Source organism: Malus sylvestris, chromosome 7 (assembly GCF_916048215.2).
Source record: "Malus sylvestris chromosome 7, drMalSylv7.2, whole genome shotgun sequence".
Taxonomy (NCBI): Eukaryota; Viridiplantae; Streptophyta; class Magnoliopsida; order Rosales; family Rosaceae; genus Malus; species Malus sylvestris.
In genome coordinates, this window is record NC_062266.1 from 17,671,627 (window position 1) to 17,692,308 (window position 20,682).

Here is a 20,682-nt window from a genome sequence, read left to right on the forward strand (position 1 = left end):
TCTCTAACCTTCAAACTGTTTGAGGGAGAATACTCTATGATATGATTAAGAATCTCTGGCCAGAGTATGAATGAGTTTTAAGAAGTCATTCCAAATCATATTCAAGGTAATCATATAAGTAAATGAATCACATTGGATAGTAGACATGAATAAACTATCAAACCAAACAATGTGGTCAAGAGTATTGTATTAGAGAAAGACTGTATTGCATTGTAATCCTAAACCGAATAGGTTCTCCACCTCTTCTTATTAGCTTGGGTAACCATGACATACTGCTAGGTGTCACTCATGGTTTGCGGAAGCCCTAAACATGTATAATCACTAAAGGGAGAATTGAAAGTAAGTTTCAATTCACAATCGATTTGAAAGAGTTCTAATCGCCCACTGCCTCGCTAAAAGGAACGTAATGGATCGTACACCGTGCAAGGTAATGCTTAAAGGATTTGACAGAGACGAGTAAGGACAATTAAATGGTTTAATTGTTTATGGTAAGAATTAATTAATATGTTAATTAATCAAACGAATAAGTTCGTTTTAAACCTTGAGTTAGTTTTGGGCCTTAAAACCCAAATTGGGTTTCGAATCGTCAAGCCCATTAGCTTAAGTTGTATGACAACTTAACAAACAAAATTCAAGAAGCCCAAAACAACCCAAAGGCTTGGGAAAACCGGCCATAGAGAGAGGAAGGGCCTTTTGGTCCAAAATGCATACAAAAGTTGAAAGCATAGAAGGGGTATCTTTGCTCCATCCTCATTAGGGTTTTCTAAGGATGAAAAGTGAGAAAAACTATCTCACTTTTCTCTCTAGAATAGCCGGCCACCATGGGAGAGTTTACTAGCATCTAACTCTTCCATGGCCACTCATCTTCTTCCTTAACCATCCTTGGTGTCGAAACTTAGAGGTCTCCAACTTTGGGGACTTATGGAGAAACCAATTCTTCCATCCATATCCAAGAAGGCATGGAGCCAAGAAGCAAAGTTCCTCCATCCATATCTATGGAGCCAAGGAGTAAGGTGACAAAGGAAAGAAGGCCCTCACATGGGTGATTAACCTTTGCTAAGCAAAGACGTGCTTCAAAGGTATACAATTTCTCAACTCACTTTGTTCTTGAGTTGAGTCTTGGTTCACATAACTACTAGGCTTTGAATTTAATTGGTAATGTTTTGTTTTTTTAGTGCATACAAACATGATTCTGCCTTTAATTGTTAATTGCATGCCATAGATGTTGCTCAAATGAACATGTTTTTCACAAAATTTCCTTCTAGGTTTTAATCGGGATGATGTGGCGCCAATTCTCAGTATTCTGATAAGTAGAATAGGCTGACGAGATAAGTTGGTGTGACACATACTGCTAATGGGGTATACACGGTGCGATCTAGATATGGGGTGGCATGGAGTCTTATGAAGAATGGAGCCATGAGGAGGAAGGACGAGGTGCATCAAGTGGAGTATCGCAACGTAATCAGGTGTGGAATAGGATATAGAGTACGGTGGTTCCTAATAAAATGAATTTTTTTTATAGAGATGTTGCAATAGCACTTTGGTGGTTCGAGCTCAGCCATATGAGGGTGGATAATGTCTGCTGGGTGTGTGGTGAGGTTGATGAGTCGGAAAACCATTTATTTTTTCGGTGCGAGCTCAACCATCTTTTTTGGTTTTGTTTTCCACATCAAATGAATTCTTATGATATGGAAGGTGCTGATTTCTTGGAAAGTTGGGAGAAGTTCTGTAGTTGATAGGAGAAAATTTATGCAACTTTGTTATTTTATTTCTTTGCATTTACTTAGTTAATTTCCATTTATTTTGGTAATTTATGTTATTTTCGTATTATTGTAGGTCCAGTTGGTAAAGATGACAATAAATAGCTAAATTGAGTAGTTTTGGACTTGGATTGGATAGCATTCGTGGATATCATATGGGCTGGACGTTTTTGGTGTTTAAGAGGTGCTAGACATGTGCTAAAATCTTGAGAAATTAAAATTGAGGCTTGGAAAGGAAGAATCCTAATCACATTCCAACATTTCCTATCTGATTCTAAGAGTTCTAAAATATTTCAAACAACCTAATCCTTTTCCTCCTGGGATTCAGTTGTGCCTTTACCCTATATATGCACATTATTGCCGCAAATAAGAGGGGGGGAGAGTGTCGTAACCTGCAATCATCCATTGAAGTCGTTGGAGTTTTCTGGGTGATTTCTATTCTTATTTAGTTTCAATGTTTATTTTAGATTGTTTTTCAATTATGATGAACATATGTAACTAAGTTTCTTTTTAGTTAGAGGTGAATTCGAAGCCATGATTATATGTTTTATATAAATTGATTACATCCAATTATTGTTTCATAAACCATGAATGTGATTTACTTATCTGCTTTATAGAGAACTTATTTTTGTATGTTTATTAAGGGTGCACACTTAGTTTGCATGCAGGGATTTGATGCTAGAATATAAGGGAATTTCACCTAATCGTTATGAACTTATATTTGCAAGTAGTAAAAGTCACTAGTCATGATTGAGTTAAGTAAATTCCTAGCAGGAGTATCATGCTTTTCATAGTTACAAATGCTTTGTCAATGCTTATGATTTTCACAGAACTTAATGATCTTTGAGATGTATCTCTATCATACTAACTGGAAATCTATTTGTATGCATATGTTTTATGTATGGAGAAGAATCCTCTAGCTATCCTCTCACCTATATTTCATTCACAACTTAATTTACTTGCTGCCCTTTACTTTGGTTTAATTAAATTCGTCAAAAATCCCTTAATCATTGTTTAGATGTTAGTTTCACTTAGTTTTTAGTTTTATAAGTTTAATTTGTGTTGATTAGCATCCCTTCTAATCCCCGAAATAGAACGATCCCTAGTTACTTATTGATCGGATCATATTTATATATATTTTTACTTCAAATTCACTCGTCTTTTCTTAGTTAGTTCCTCATATTTTTGAGCTATTTACGTTATTTTTGTGTTTATAGGATTTGTTATGCAAAGAACATAAAAATAGCACAAATGGGTTTTAAATAATAAACAGAAAATTGTGGAACACGGGTGGACCACGAGAAAAATAATGGAGAGCATAAAATATATATATATATATATAATATATACATATATAATATATATATAATATATACATATATAATATATAGATATATATATAAATATATATATATATATAATATATATATATTTATATTTATAATGGGTTGTTGAAATGGAATAGGGTTGGTGAGCACCGACGGAAAAGAAGAAAGAAAGGTGCAGAGTCCACGCGGAGGAAATAAAGAAAAGGAAAAGCCAGGCAGGAGGGCCTGGCGGAAAGAAAAAAAGGATATATACGAGACGTGCAGAGAGAGCCGGGGGGAGGGGTTCTGCTGCCTTAGCAGCAACTCGGAAAGAATAAGGGAGACAGGCGCTGCCTTTGCAGCGTGGGGAGGTAGAGACACGGGGTGCTGCCATTTGGCAGCTTGAGAAGTAAGCTGGAAGGTCAGCACGGGTCAGTCAGCCTGGCAGCTGGCGCACAGGAGCAGCGTGAGAACCAACCGTGATATTGCAGAGGTCAGTACGGAGAAATAAGGAGCTGCCTTGGCAGCACGTGGCGCAGACTGGGGACTGACGCAAGCCAGTGGAGCAGAAACTGGAAAAACTACGGGGAGGTCAGCGATAGGAAGACAGACAGAAGCAGCAAGCACTCTCCTCTCCTTCGGTTTAATCTTTCCAACTTATGTTTTATTCCTGTTTTAATATGTGTAAATAAATCTATTTTGGCTAGAGGTTAATTCAAAGCCATGAATATATTTGTAATTTGAATTGATTACCTTCAGTCGTGATTTCTGAGTTGTGATTTAATTTGCTTAACTGCTTGATTGATAACTTATTTTTGTATGTCGATTAAGAATGCATGCTTAATTTACATGCATGAATTTGATGCTAGAATATAAGTGAATTTCACCTAATCGTTATGAACTTATATTCACAAGTAGTGAAGGTTGCTAGTCACAATCACGTTAAGTAAATTCTTGGCATAAGTTTCATGCAAATCATAGTAACGAGTGTCTTGTCAATGCTTATGTTTTTCATAGAACTTAATGATTCTTGCTTGTATCTCTATTATGCAATTCATGTAGAGAACTTGTAGGGAATGTTTTGGGTTGTCGTATGCAATCATCCAACCCAATAACTTGTGGAAAAACTGAGGGTTAATTAGTGCAATTCACGGTTAATTTGGGGCGTTGAGATTTACAATTTATTGAAAGAACAACTGAAAATCAATTTAGGTTGCATATGTGTCATGTGTGGAGAAGAACCCTCTAGCTAGTCCGTCATTTATCATTTTACATTAATTTTATGTTTTTATCAATTCTGTAATTTAATTAAGTTTAATTTACTTTTTATCAAAACCAAACACCCATCCATTATTAAATTATATTATTTAGTTAGTTTTCTTTATTGTTAGTCTTTTAATTTAATTTCCATCCATTTCAATTCCTAGTGTCTATTTTGATTGTTTTTATTATTTTGAGTCATTTTAAGTGTGTTTCGAATTATTAGAGTGTTTAGCCTAGTTTTGTATCCTTGAGTCTTGTTTAATATTTTTAACTTTGTTTTTATGTTTTTAAGAGGTTTTAGCAAGCCCTCCTAATCCCCGGCCTAGAACGATACCCTACTTACATCTATACTACAATTGTCAAAAAGAGGGTTTAATTTGTGTGCTTATATATTTCGCACCACTTATACTACGATTGAATAATTTATAGGGTTTAATTTGTGTGTTAGTTTCTACCACATCAGTAGTCGAGTCAAGGGTATGGAGACTGAAGTGAAGATCATGCAGGAGTTTGTCTTTGGGTTATGGCGTATGTGGAAACAAGGAAAGAGGTGGTGTTTAATGGTGTTCAACAACAGTCCTTAGAGGTGTTAGAGGTATGGAAGCGGAACATTGTTGAATTCAGGGATGCGAAGGTACAAGAAGTCAAGGGGAGGTGTCCAATGGTAGAACTGGCAACAGGGGAATCGGTGTGGAGGGGCATGAAGTGAAGGGCATCAATGTTTGGAACTTTAAAGGTAAAATCTGATGATGCATGGTGCAAGGAATCGTTGCGGGTGAGAGTGGGTTGGGTTGTTCGTGATTTTGTAAAGTTACTGCAAGCTGCAAGAGGCTTGAGTGAACAGTTATGTCATTTTGCTACAACGGCGGAAGCTATGGTAATTCGAGATGCACTGGAATTTTGCAGTGTGTATGGTTTTGATAAACTGATTGTTGAATCTGATGCTAGGGTCATTATCCAGATGCTAAGGAAGGAAGTGCAGTATGATTATAGCCTTGAATGCATACTTGGTGATAGTGACGTTCTAGTGCGAAGGTTGAGGTCGGTGACGTTTTCCTTTGTGCCTAAAGAGAGCAATCGTGATGCTCACTCGGTGCCTATGTTTGTGTTTATGGAGAGAAAATCTTTTGTATGGAACTGTATTGGTTCGGATTTCTTGTTTAATATCTTGGCACAAGATATTAATATTTCTATTCGATTATAATAAATGGGGTGTGATATCCACACACCCCATTTTACTTCTCATACACCTTTTTAATTTTCAACTGTTGGATCGGATGAATTGAAGAAGATCAATGGACATAAATTATTAAGGGGTGTGTGAGAAGTAAAATGGGGTGTGTGGATAGCACACCCCATAATAAATTTATCTTTTGAAAAAAAAAATTATTGATCCAATCATTTTCTTCGACTATTTTTGTGTAATTGAAGGACAGGCAGAAAATATACATCTTCAAAAACCAAAAAAAAAAGTCAAAAAACAAGAAATTTTGGCTCCCCAATATTCGTCATATTGTAAAGGATATAATCTATTAAACAGTTTGGGCTAAACAGTCCTTTTCATTATAAATTTCATCTTGTATTTGATGATAATTATTCAATAGGGTGAAAAAAATAATTCACATTTAAAGTTTAAAATTAGTGTATAAAAAAATTGTATAATTTCAAATAAAAATTTTCATTTCATAATTCATATTAACACAATATTGAACAACGCATTCCGAAATAGCAACAAGTAAATCGAAATTGCACAATAAGCAATGAGCAAGGATGTTAGTCACAAAAGTTTTGGGTGTGGTTACTGTGGTACAACTTACAACGACACATGCTTTTACTGTGGAGCAAAAAATAATCAAGAGGTGACATGTGGATTTTTGGGTGAAAATAATAAAATTACCCTCGAGGCACACCGAGATTTCTACACGCGAGCAGGGACCAATCATCCTTCAACCAAATCAAAAGTGGCCAAAATAAGTATTAATTCAAAACATATTTCATCCATCCTCATTAAATCTTCTTCACAAGATAACCCCCAAATCATTCCTTTTTAATTATATTAATTAGCTAATTAATTGATTTATTATTCAATTAACTTACTAATTAGCTACAAATCAAGAACCTAACCCAAAAAGCCATCCAAGTGGCCGGTCCTTCTCCTCCCAAAGGGGCCGGCCACACCCCTATATAAACACCTTCATTCTATCCAAAAATCATTTCCAATTCTCTTGCTAAATTCTCTAAATTTTCCAAACACTTTTCCCTCAAAATTCTAACTTTGGCATCGAAACTTCTTCGGCCAAAGCCCCCCCCCCCAATTCATCGTGGGAGCATAAAGCTCTTGGCTTTGACCTAAGGTGTTATTTGTTTTGTAGGTGCAATTTTGTCCAAAAACAAGGAGGAGGAAATTTGCATCCACAAATTGGTGCTTTCATTGAGAGTTGAGTCACGTGTTCGTAGAAGACTCTCTCATCTAAGGTTTTTTGTTTCTTTGTTTCTTTGTAGATTTTTTGTACGTTCTTATTCTTAGAATTTTTATTTCCAAAAATTCTTTGATAAAACGTAAAATAAAAGTACATTGGCAAGAGATTCGAAAACCTCGACGAATGGAAATTCCAACGTTCAAGGATTAGGTCTGCGGTGATCTATAAGGCTCAACATAGCGATGAGTGGAACGGCACCACTGTGGCCACCACGGTAGCCACCTTTGGCAAAACCCACAACTTTAAGACTATGGCCCAAGCCCTAGTCAAGCCGACTCGTGCCGTCCAAAACCAATACGTTGCCAAGCCAAACCCAAGCCTCGCATCCGTGTGCACCACACGTCAAGCAGCCCAGTCCCGTGGCCCAACCTGCTATCGAGGCCCATCATGTTCCCATGGCTTCCCAAGCAACCTAACCTAAGTCACCCCAAGATTAGCTCAACCATCCCGGCTTCAAATTTTAGGACCTACGATTGAACCAGAGGCATCTTCACCACATTTCTTTGCGGATTTGACAATTCCTAACTCAAATCTCGTGCCCAGAGTCTACCACCCAGGTCCAACGTGCCCTAGACGAGGTGTCCTGAAATAGGACAAGCAGCCACTCAACCAGCCATGAACCGAGTGTTCGAGCAATGTACATTCCCGATTGGGCCACCGACATAGTGTATATTCTCATCTTAGCAAGCAAATGAGCGTGCACTCTCAACTAGGCCCGTGGATGAGTATACACTCACGGTTAAGGCCACACTCCGATAATCAACATGAGCAACCTTCTAGGTGAAGCTTTTATTCACGGCTAGGCCCGCAATGAGCATAATTCACATCACATCGGAGTAGGCAGCACGACAGACAAAGAGAAACAGTCACTCAATCGGGCTCAAGTGCAACCGGCAGCCTGTGAAGAATTCCCTTGCCTGCTAGGAATGGACATAGACGATCCGAGCATATAGAAGAGCAACTTAGACCAGCAGATCAAGACCAGGGGTAACCGAGAGCTCCGCTTCCCCGACAAAGATAAATTCAGGAAAAGGTATAAAGGCTTTTAAATGAGTGATTGCGTGCTTTCCAACACAACGAAGTGGCCGATAAAGCACTACGACAGGACATGACCAACATGAGCAGGTCACCATTTAGAGACGATATCGAGTAGGCAGAGCCTTCATGCAAGTTCAGCATGCCATATTTCACATCTTTCAAAGGAGATGGAGATTCTAAGATGCATTTGAAGCACTACTGAAGCACGATGGTCCTTTATCGAAACAACGATACCCTTATGTGCAAAATATTCGCCACCACTTTACAAGGTGAGGAGCAAGATTGGTTTCACACCTTGCCACCATGATCCGTCCAGAGTTTTGATGATCTTTCCTTGGTTTTCACCAAAGAATACTCATCATACTGCTCGATCAAGAAAAAGTTCGACCACTTGTTCAACGTGAAAAAAAACCCAAAAGAGTCGCTCTGCGATTACGTGAAGAGGTTCAGAGCTGAGAAGGTGAAGATAGTTTGATGTGATGACTCAATAGCAAGTTCAACCTTCCAAAAAGGACTCACGGCAAACCACCCACTGTTCAGAAAATTGATCATAAAAAATCTAATTTTGGCAGACTTCTTTGCTCTGTCAGAGAAGCATGCACTTTGGGACAAGGCTTAACTAGCTGACAAGGTGCCCGCGTAGCCTCGAAAAGATTTGACAATGGCTCAAAAGAAAGAAGATGGGAAGTAGTCTAGCAAAAGCAAGCAGAAGGCCAAACATAAGGATGGACCCACGACCAAAGAAGGGTCGATAACTAAGAACTGCTCAAAGTTCTCAATCTCAATCAACCAAATCCTTCGCAACATCAAGAACGAGCCATGGTTTAAACTACCGAAACAATCAAAGGGAGATACTTCTAATTTAGATCACACCAAATATTACGCATTCCACCGAGCTCTCGGTCACACAACCGATGACTGCTACACTTAAAAGAACTACCTAGAGAAGCTCGTGAAAAAAGGCAAGGTCAATAGATACTTGGACAAGCCAGTTGTGCGGCCTAGAAAGAATACAGTTGACGACGAAGAGCCACCAACCAAAATAAATCATATTAATGGCAAATTCACTGAAACTGAGCATTTGTGGGCCACCAATAACTTTAAAAAGAGAAAAATCCAACAAGCTTTACTAATCTCACAGGTCCAAGCAGTCGATACCCAACCTAGACCCATCATTGGCTTCACCGAGCAAGATGTAGAAGATGTTGACTTTCTACACGATAACACAATAGTAGTATCTGTCCAATTAGCCTATGTTATAGTCGACAAAATGATGGTCGACAATGGAAGTGCAGTAAATCTACTTTAACTCTCAGTCATTCTGAAGATGGACCTGGAATATGCCGAGTAGAGGTACTCACTGGATTCAACGAGCACACCTCGACTGCCATAAGCCACATCACACTTGAGGTGAAAACACCACCAGTTGTCTCAAAGCAGACGTTCACAATCGTAAGTGACCCATCTCCCTACAATGAGATTCTTGGGAAACCTTGGCTGATTAAGCTGAATGCCGTCACTTCAATCAAGTATCAAAAGATCTAATTCCGCATCCCGGGAAGATGAGTTGGGGATATCAAGTCTGATCAAGCCATATCTCGACGATGCATTGTGCAAGTATTGAAGGTAGGGGTGGGCATGGTTTTGTTCGATGCGGTTTTAAGCAGTGTTCTAAAAATCAACCTAGGCAGCCATCTAGAAGCTGGGCGTGGTTATGCCAATCTGATTAGGTCTGAATTGTTAAGAAAAATCAGGGAGCTGTTAGGCGCCCGCTTAGGCACTCTTAGGCGGCCTGGGCGGTCTAGGTGGCTGTCTAGGCGGCGATCTAGGCAGAGTGAAATGATTTGCTGGGAATAAGTTCAAAATAGGTACCCAAAATCGCAAAAGCTTTCTCGCCGCTTCGACTTCCTCTCTCTGTGCTCCACGACTTTCGTAGCTGTTGTGACTCCCTCTCTCTGAAATCCATCGAAGAAGAGGAAAAAAAAGGGAGAATTTACAGAAGAAAAACTAAAAAAAAAAAAAAGAAGAAGAAGAAGGAATGGAAAGAAGACGGAAAGGATGAGAAAAAGGAAAGAATAAATAAGAATAAAAGTTTCCGGTTTTCAAGGCGTCAAAATGGACTCCTTGGTTTGGGAGTCTCTAACTGTCTTGGCTGATGTGAGGCATGGGAACTAGGGTTAGAAGAAAATGGTCACACCACACACGTGGTGTTTTATGAAATGGGGAAGGATGCATATGCACCTTTACAAAAAACAATTATTATGAACCACCCAACCCATGGGATTTTTACTTTTAATCTTTAAAAATTATTTAAAATGTCTTAAGTTATATGGTATATATGCTTAATATGTTTTTAAATTTTGGACTTGTTAAATTTTTTTTTTTTTTTTTTTTTTTGCATTTTTTCATTCTTTTATTATCTTATTTATGTATTTCATACAATTACAACTTTTTCTAAGTGTCAATATGCACTTATTTATAAGATATACAAGAAATTTACCTAAATCCGCCTAGGCCACCTAAGCGCCAGTCGCCCGACTAGCGCTTAGCATTTTTTAGAACCCTGGTTTTAAGTGAAACTAAAACCGAAACTAAAACTTTTTGCGGTTCGGTTCGGTGCAGTTTTGAAACCAAAACTGAAATGAAACCAAACTATGTGGTTTGGTTCGGTGTGTTTTCAAACGGTTTCGATTCCTAAGAAAAAAATGTACAGTTTAAAATTTATACCTATCTACGTGTAAGACAATGTCATTTTCCAATTTTCATACAATACATTAATCTATGAACCCATGTCCACAATCAAGACATTGAGTGAGGATATTTTGATAATCTATTTTCATCTAAAATTGGCATACTGTCTGCAGCAAACTTGCAGCAAATGCACAGCTCCTAAAAACAAATAAGTTATTTGTCATGAAACAAAACTTTTAACCACGTATCAACCATATAATGCACGAAACAAACTAAAAATTGGCAGGCACTAGTTTATGGGGTGTGTGTGGGTATGTGCAAGAGAGAGAGTGAGAGAGAACTATTGACAGCAAGCCATTCATTTAAATCTTCTCCAGTTAGAAGCATTCTCTTAGGTTGCCGCTGTCAAGTGTACTAGCATCAATATGTTTTCTAAGTTGAGCGCCCTTGCTCCCTAAAATCAAATAAGTGCAATTATGAAGCCAAAAACTTGCAGCAAATGCACAGCTCCTACAATCAGTGCCTTGAGTGATGAGTGATGAATGATGATATTTTAGTGTGGTTGAGTCCATACTAAATATATGAATTCTAACAAACAACCAATTAAAACATGACATCTAATATGGACATTTCATTAAATGTTTACTAATATTTGCAGTGCGATTCGGTTTCGGTGCAGTTTTCAAAAGCCAAAACCTAAACCAAACTGTTTTCTACATTCCAATTTGGTTTCAAAACTGAACCATTCGATGCGGTCCAATTTGGTTCGTGTTTCAGTTTCGATTTTCAGTTCCAAGTGCCCACCCCTAATTGAAGGAGTCAAAGAAAAGAACCTTTACCCCTGTAGAGGCTGCCGAGGCCCAAAGGGACGCAAAAGCTACCAAATAGCAATTACAGCAAGCGGATCAAAAAGATGGCGTCCAAACGGACGAGATAGGATGGAAACCCGAAGAAGACGTTGAAGACATCATTCTTGATCTCCAGTAGCCGAAAAAGACGGTAAGAATCAGTTCATGTCTAAGCCCAGCCGAGAATGAAGAACTTACGGCTTTCCTTAGGGGAAACTGAGACATCTTTGCATGGTCACCTTTTGACATGCCCAGCATCGATCCCAAGATAGCTTGCCACAAACTGCACGTTGACCCCGCAGCCAAATCGATGATCCAAAAGAGAAGATATTTTGTACCCAAGCGAGTAGCTATCATCGAAGCAAAAACTGACAAGCTACTGGAGGCCAGATTCATATAAGAGATAGCACACACCACATGGCTTGCCAACGTCGTGCTAGTCGTGAAGAAAAAGAAGGGCAAATGGAGGGTTTGCGTAGACTACACCGACCTCAACAAAGCATGCCCAAAAGATCCTTACGCGCTTCCCCGAATTGATTTACTAGTAAATTCAACTTCTAGGAATCAGCTGCTCAACTTCTTGGATGCATACTCGGGCTACAACCAAGTAGCCATGTAAAAGCCTGACAAGGAGAAAATCGCGTTCGTGATCGAGCGAGGCACCTATTGCTACAAGGTCATGCCCTTTGGCCTCAACAATGTGGGAGCCACTTACCATAGGTTAGTAAGCATGATGTTCAAAAAGAAAATTAGGGTAACCATGGAGGTCTATGTGGACGACATAACGGTAAAGGGCAAGCAGCGGTCAGACCACATCCGCAACTTGGCGAAAACTTTCAATATCCTCATAAAGTACTAGATGAACCTCAACCCCACCAAATGCACATTCGGAGTATCTTCAGGAAAATTCTTAAGGTACCTAGTAACCTAACGAGGAATCGAAGAACATCCCAAGCAAATCCAAGCAATCCTAGAGATGAAATCTCCCACTATCTTGAAGGAGATCCAAAGCTTGACCAGACAAGTAGTTGCCTTCAACCGCTTTCTTTCGCAGTCCACCAATCGATGCAAGCCTTTTTTCAAGGCCATCAAGAGGGCATAACGAGACAAATAGGACAAATAGTGGAAAAGAGTTTTTCAAGACCTAAAGAAGTATCTCACATCACTTCCTTTACTATCTAAGCCGGAAGCAGCGAAGAATTTATACATCTACTTGGCAGTCTCAGAAGTAGCAATGAGCTTTGCTGTCATACGAGAAAAGTTAGGGGCCCAACTGCCGATATTATACACTTCTAATGCTCTTCTAGATGCGGAAACTAGATACTCGAAGATCGAAAAATTAATTTTGGCACTAGTTGTTGCAGCTCGAAAGCTCAGACCATACTATCAAGCTAATACAATTATCGTCAAGACTCAATATCCACTACGATTAATCTTACATGGTCTAGACGCTTCTCAACGAGTGTGAAATTTCATTGGAACTTAGCCAATACGATTTAGTTTTCCGACCCCGCATGGCAATAAAGGCCCAAGCCTTGGAAGACTTCATAGCAAAATTCACGCCTAGCCTAGGTGATGCAAGAGAGCGGCCCAATGATGCCCCAAAAGCAATCGAGCACACCTTAGCCGTGCCTGCTCCCGCCAACGGAGACTTCTGGCATTTGTATATCGATGGAACATCTGATTACAAAGGCTCGGGAGCAGGCATGGTTCTTGTCACCCAAGACAGTTCAATGCTAGAGTAGGCAATCACTCTAGGCTTCAAAGCATTCAATAATGATGCAGAGTACGAGGCTTTACTAGCAGGCCTTCGAATAGCAAAAGACTTGCCAGTGAAGAAGCTCGCAATTCATTCTAATTCCCAACTAATCACCAATCAGACTACTGGAGAGTACACAGCAAAACATCCAAAGATAGCGCAATATCTAGAGAAGGTACACAAGCAACTTGAGGTATTTCAGACTTACACTCTCACTCAAGTTCCGCGAATAGACAACGCCCATGCAGACGCATTAACCAGCCTAGGTTCCGCCCTCGACCACCAACTCAAATGCTTTATTCTGGTGGAGTATCTAGACATGCCAAGCATAGAAGCAGAGCTGACAGCCAAGGTGTCACAGGTTAGTATAACTCCCAACTGGCAAAGTTCTATTATAGACTACCTGGTCAACGACACACTCCCCACAGAAAGGTTCGAGTCTAGAAAGCTTCAAATAAAGGCAGCATGGTACTATATGTGGAACAACATTCTCATCCGAAAATTCTACACTGAACCACATTTTCACTACCTAGCGCTTCTCGATGACTTGAAGGTTCAAAGCTCAATCCACGAATGGGTTAGGGGAAACCACTCCATAAGCCGATTCTTAGCACAAAAGGCTCTTAACGTAGACTACTACTGGCTTACCATGCACCAAGATGCTAAGGAATTAGTACAAAAGTGTGACCGCTGCTAACACTATAAGTTTGTACCAGCACTGCCTGCAAGCAAACTACACCCGTAGATGAGTCATTGGCCATTCATGGAATGGGCAATCGACCTGGTATGACCTATGTCGTCTACTACTGGGGGCAGATGCATGATGATCGTGGCAATCAATTACTCACCAAATGGGTAAAAGCAGAGCCCATGACAACCACGACTCATAAGAACATAGAGCGCTTCATATGAAAGAACATCATTTGTCGATTTGGCATCCCTTTGTCCAATGTCATCAACAATGGCCCAAAATTCATGGGTAAAGATTTGGCAAAGTTCTTCATAAAGTATGGCATCAAGCAGCACATGTCCACGTCGAGGTATCCTTAAGGAAATGGGCAGGCTGAAGCATCCAAGAAGACAATCCTCGACTGCCTTAAGAAATCCTTCACCGACAAGAAGGGAAAATGGCTAGACGAACTCCCCAGATGTCTATGGGCATATCACACCACCAAAAGACGAGCAACCAGTGAGACTTCTTTCTCTTTGGCATTTGGTTTGGAAGCAATCATTCCTCCTAACATTATCGTGTCTAAGCATCTACACTTTATTGCCAAGCATTAAGCAAAATAGTAAGAAGATGGCCACAAGCCTAGATTTGGCAAAGAAGAAGCGCGAGCAGACCATCACCAGTATCACAGCCTATCAGCAACAGCTTTTCTCCAGCTACAATAAAATGGCCAAGATCGGGCAGTTCCAACCCAGAGATCTAGTCCTAAGAAAATCTTTGATCACTACCCGTAGAGAAGGCTTCAAAAAGATGGATCCCATCTGGGAAGGTTCGTACAAAATCAGCAGAGTAGGCAGTAAGGGCAATTACACCCTTGCCACCATGAACGATAAAGAGATCGAGAAGCAATGAAATGCCTACAACCTGAGGAAGTACCATTGTGACCTCCCACTATATCAAGACCCAAAGACTCAAGCAGCTTAACGGGCACCACTTCGCAAGCCGAGGACTATCTAGTTGTTGTTCAATCTTTTACAACTAAGTTATTTGTTCATTTCACTCATTTTTCAATGAGGAATTCATAAGTAATTTACAACTTGGCTTGACTACATGTCTACAACTTGTCTCTCCTGCACTTCAAAAGAAGATCGCACCCTTCTTAAGGACTCACCGTAGGAATTGCACCCTCCAAGGGACCAACCATGCTCTCCAGTGCGATAGGGTAAACTAATTCCCCGACACCCATATAGGTCTGCTCTCTAAAGCTAGAGGATAAACTCTACACTCTGAATATCCAGACGTGGATGAGTAGGGCTACCCTAGTATAACTAGATGCACGATGGCTTGCGTTGGGATTCCTAGAAGTAACCATAATGATCTTTTTCAAGGCTTAGCTAACTGAAGGATTTTGGGTCTCTTGGCCTAATTTGTGGGGAACCGGGCCTTAGAAACGAAGGGGGCACATTACGCAGTATGCTACCGAGTACACTAAGGTAGCCTACGGTTTCCAGAAGACTACCTACGGCTTGCCCTTCGAGCAGTAAAGCCACGCTAGACTTATACAACCGCACATTCATGTGAAAGGTTAAACAAGCTAGTGCGCATATACGAAGCTTTATCCACTGCCGACATGCTACGTAGTTGACAAGCTTCACCTCTGCCAAGAGCTCAATGATACACCAAGTCCTAAATTTTTGTGATACTTGCTACGCAACCTACAGAATTAGAGGAAGCCAAGGTTAACAACTTAGTGGTTACGCGAACTTGTTTGTTTTTGTAAGTAAGGTGTTCGGCTGCCAACCCTATGGCTAACAACCTTGCAAAGTTCTACACCAACACCTACGGCTAAATAGGCTACGTGAGCTTATCTGCATATAGAAAAGTTGCACGCCTGCCACTGGCCTATAAAGTCTAAAGGTTAGGGCATGAACAAAAGGAGCAAAGTTGGAGAAAAGCAAAGGAAACAAGTTTATTAAATTTTCTAACAAAATTGATAAACAACTGGCAATGACCGAATAAGTTCAAGCAAAACAAAAGCAACAAGGAAAACAAAGAAAATCATAAAGGCTACCTAAAAGACTAATTTTCAGCAGCTTGGACATCCCACGGCTACTCGGCCACCACACCTTCAGCAACCGTGACGCTATCAGTAATGGCATCATCTGACGCTTCACCACCAACTGCCCTAGCCTGGGCACCAACTTCTCCGACTACTTCACCAATAAAAAAATCAAAAGTGCAGGCAGGCAAGTCTTCCAAGGAAATATAGAAGGTTTCGAAGTCTTTACCAGAAAACTCAAAGTCAGACGGTCGCCCAAGGAGATAGCCTACATAACCCAGCTTGTAGAAATCACCATAACTCTAAGTAAGCGAAGCCTCTAACCCAGCTTTCTCACCCTTCAACTGCTCATTCTCCTAGAGCAGATAAACACAGACCCGCTGCAGCTCCTCTACTTCTTTCTTCAGACTATCGTTGATCTTTAAAACACCTTGGAGTTCTAATTCTTGAGGCTCAAGCCTATCAACGACCTTTTTGAAATGGATCACTTGATTATAAGCAGCGATCAATTCTTCATCTTTTGCATAAGCAGTAGAGCGGAATTCAGAGATTGCACATTCAAGATCTTGAATCTGAGGTATGTAACACCCAATCTCCTTTTCTACACTTTTATACTTTACTTGGATTGCATCAAGCCTAGTATTCAAATCCATGATCTTTTGGCCAACGGTCTCAAGCAGCAGAGAAATGGGGGCAGAGATGTTAGACCTCGTCAAAGCAGCAAGCTCAAATTCCAATTTCTTGACTTTCTCAGCCGAGGAGTAAGCTTCGGCTGCCACAGTTCTTACCACCTCCTTAGCAGCCTTGGTATCCTCTTGATTAAGAAGCATAGATTCGGCTGCTAGAATCGCCCTTTTTTGCATCACGGCCAGCAGAGCAATCATCATATACTTGGTTGTATGCTTCGCAAAGGAACTTGGGCCAACAACCCTTTTGACGCCATCAACAAACTTGGCATATACATCCATGTGTTGGAAATATGCCCTGAAAGTCAATCTTTGGAAGAAACCTTTCAGGACAAATAAATCGATGTATAGATGAATCTTATACATCAAATGGCAAAGATACTAATTAGGACTATCTCAATAAGCGATATATGTCCTAAATAGTGTATCCATGGATAATGGATCGATTGAAGAAGTAATCTAATGATGTTAGACTACAGAGACCTTCTTCACATAACCAAATGTCCAAAAAGGTTCCTGGTCATTGGATTGTCGGAGGGATACTGACAATGCTTAGACCGGTACATACTGTGTCTGCTTCAAATGGAAGGATGGAAAGTCTCATCCCATTCGTGTTGTGACACTAAGACAAGTATGTAGGTGCTCATTAAGGGAATGAGTTCACTGAACACAATCGAACGAGAGTACTTGCATGGAGGTCTACTCACATGTCAAGCAAGTAACTCTAATGGTTTGAATAATGTAAGTAGTCCTTTGACCTGAGGCATCGTCGTTGTCTTGTGGTTAAGTAATTAATCTTTGATTATGTCAAAGTCTCCCCATTCGCGGGTGTCCACGGCATAATTGGGGTTAAGCCACTTAGTCATGAAGGCAAGTGTATGCGCAACAAGGAATCTCTAATCCTTGATAAGAGAGAAAGAATACTCTAAGATATGATTCGGGAATCTTCGGCCGAAGTATCGAGCATAATAAAGGAAAGCGTTCCTATACGACTCAAAAGAATCATATAAGAAGGAATAATCACATTAGGGGTTTGACATAATATTTCCATACCCTAGTAATGTGATTGAGAGTATTGTTTTAGAGAATGATCGAATTACATTGTAATTCCAACTGAATAGGTTCTCCGAACAAACTTCTACATTAGCTTGGGTAGCCATGATATATGGTTAGATGTCACTCATGGCTTGTGAGTTCTTCTAAATGATTAAATGTAGTCGTCAAAGAAGAAGGTGAATTAAAAGTATGTTTTAATTCACTAAGTGATTGGATTAAATATAATCAATTGGATTGGTGCCAATCACCTCACTGCCTTGCTAATTAGAACCTAAAAGATTGTTCACAAATACACTATTGTAGTGAGTAACTAATGGATGATGGAAATAATTAATTGGATTAATTAAGTGTTGTGATTAATTTAGAAAGTCTAAAGAAATCATAAAAGCGATAAAGATCGTTTTGGGCTTAAAGAAACGTTCGGGTTTAATTGGGCCCATTGGGCCTAAACCCATTGGGCTTTTATTCAAGCATTGGATGACTTGAAATATATAAAAGCCCAAAGCCCAAATCCAACACAAGAGGCCGGCCACTTTAAGTGGAAAGGGAGAGATATTTAGTCAAGTGGTTGACTAGGTTTCTTTTTGTCTATATAAGGAACTTTATAGAGATATTGTTCATTAAGGGTTTTTGAAGTGTTAAAACAACAAAGAGGCAAAAGAAAAATAGCTCTCTAACACTACAAAGGCCGGCCACCTTAGGGGTGTTTTTACTAACACATCTTTCATCCTTTTGGTTATTCTTTCATCCTTCTCACTACACTAGTGGGTGAGGATTTTTAGAGGTTTCCTACTTTGGAAACTTGAAGAGAACCTAGGAGCACTCATTCTAACAAAGTGGAGGAGGCAAGGAGGGAAGCTAGGCTCAAGGAGTTCAAGGAACAAAGGGCTTGGAGGTGGTCCATCCTTGGTCTCAAGTCTAGATCAAGAGGTATTAGACTAAACCTTCACTTTGTTCTTCTCTAAAATTGTTTTGATGCATTATATATAAACCTATGAACCTTGAAGGCGATTTGCATGACTATAGCTTTGATAATTTGTTATAAATGCTTCCGCTGCTTTCATATATTAAATTTGATTTGTATATGCATGTTAGTCATTTTGAAATCCCTATATATGAAAAACTCATAATTTTCCCTTCACCATGTCCATAAGCAAATTTGGTTTCAAAAGCGCACAAATCTCATCAACTTCCCCATAAATAAACTTGGTGGATTTCTCACGATCACCCGCACAAGCAGTCTCTTTCTTCTCAGCAAATGAATCGATCTCAGCAGCAGAGGGAACAGGTTTTGGGGCCACTTTTGCAGGCAGGGGCACCATGTCACTCTTCTTAGTAGCAAGACTCTCCAAAGGTGAACCAGACTTAGTCCCGAACAGACATTTTGGAGTGAATTTCAGTACCGAAAGCACAGAGGAACTTCTCTACTAAGAAATCCTATCAGCAATCGAACTAGCAGCCTTCGGAATGGTAGGCGCCACCGGCACAGATCTAGCAGCCTCCTATTTCTTGCCTTTGGAGGAAGTCAAGTCAATCACAAACTTGGCAGCAGCCAGTGAACCCTCACGAATAGTGGAAAAAATCTTCGGCTTCTTCTCAGCAGACATCTCTTGTGTAGGCGGGGAAGATCTCTTTTTTCCACCTTTAAGAGAAATTTATTTCCTTTCCTAAAATGATCTAATTTCCTATTAAAGAGGGAATCAACATCAAAATAGGAAACAATCCTAAGTTTCCTAAAGCAAGAAAATCTCTACACCCGTTGCCCTTTTCTACGAGCAGCCCAACAGGTGTGGGGGCATTTGTTGAGCCAAAAAAAAGCAAGAGGCGACACGTGGATTTTGGAGTAAAAAGGATAAAATTACCCTCGAGGCACATCAAGATTTCTACGCTCGAGCAGCAGGCAATCATCCCTCAACCAAGTCAAAAGTACCCAAAATAGGTATTAATTCAAAACCTATTTCATCCATCTTCATCAAATCTTCTCCACAAGGTAACCCCTAAATCATTCATTTTTAATTATATTAATTAGCTAATTAATTGATTTATTATTCAATTAATTTACTAATTAGCTACAAATCAAGAAGCTAACCCAAAAAATCATCCAAGTGGCCAGTCATTCTCCTCCCCAGGGGGCCGGCCACACCCCTATATAAACACAATTCCAATTCTCTTGCTAAATTTTCTAAAACTCAATTCCAATTCTCTTGCTAAATTATCTAAATTCTCCAAACACTTTTCCCTCAAAATTCTAACTTTGGCATCGGAATTTCTTCGGCCAAAGCCCCCCCCCCAAAAAAATCATCGTGGGCACGTGAGGCTCTAGGCCTTGACCTAAGGTGTTATTTGTTTTGTAGATGCAATTTTGTCCAAGAACAAGGAGAAAGAAATTTGCATCCACATTTACTAATTCACATATTAATACATTATAATATATAGATAAAACACATGATTTATATTTCATGGATTAAAGTGTATGATTAAGAAATCAATATAAATGTTATAGTATAAGCGTGAATTTGTGACATCATGTGACGATGAAACTGTCAAACAAAAAAATTTACCAGGATAGTTCATGCATTAACTCATGTGTTTGGGAGCTATATGTGTAACAACTCATCCCTAGTTTTACAATTTTATTAATTTTAAAAGAGTGAATTGACATAAATGCCCCTAGTGGCAATATTGTTAACTTTCGTTGATTGTCATTTCGTGATGCAAATGAGCTATTATTTTACCATATTTTTCCAGGACCCCTCTTAGCATATTTCGACACCCTGATTCCAAATCCGCCTCCGTTTTCCCAAATTTAATCGTTTTTAGTTGAGTTTTACCAATGGGTCCATTATTATGCTTAGGTGTGATTACTATCGGAGACTTCGGGTTATGACTTCGTAAGTATATGTGAGTGGGTCTTTTCTTTTATATAGTGTGTCTATATATATATATATATGTATGTATGTATGTATGTATGTATGTATTTATATGTACATATATACATATACATATATATACACATATACATATACATTTATATATATATATATATATGTATATGTATTTGTTTA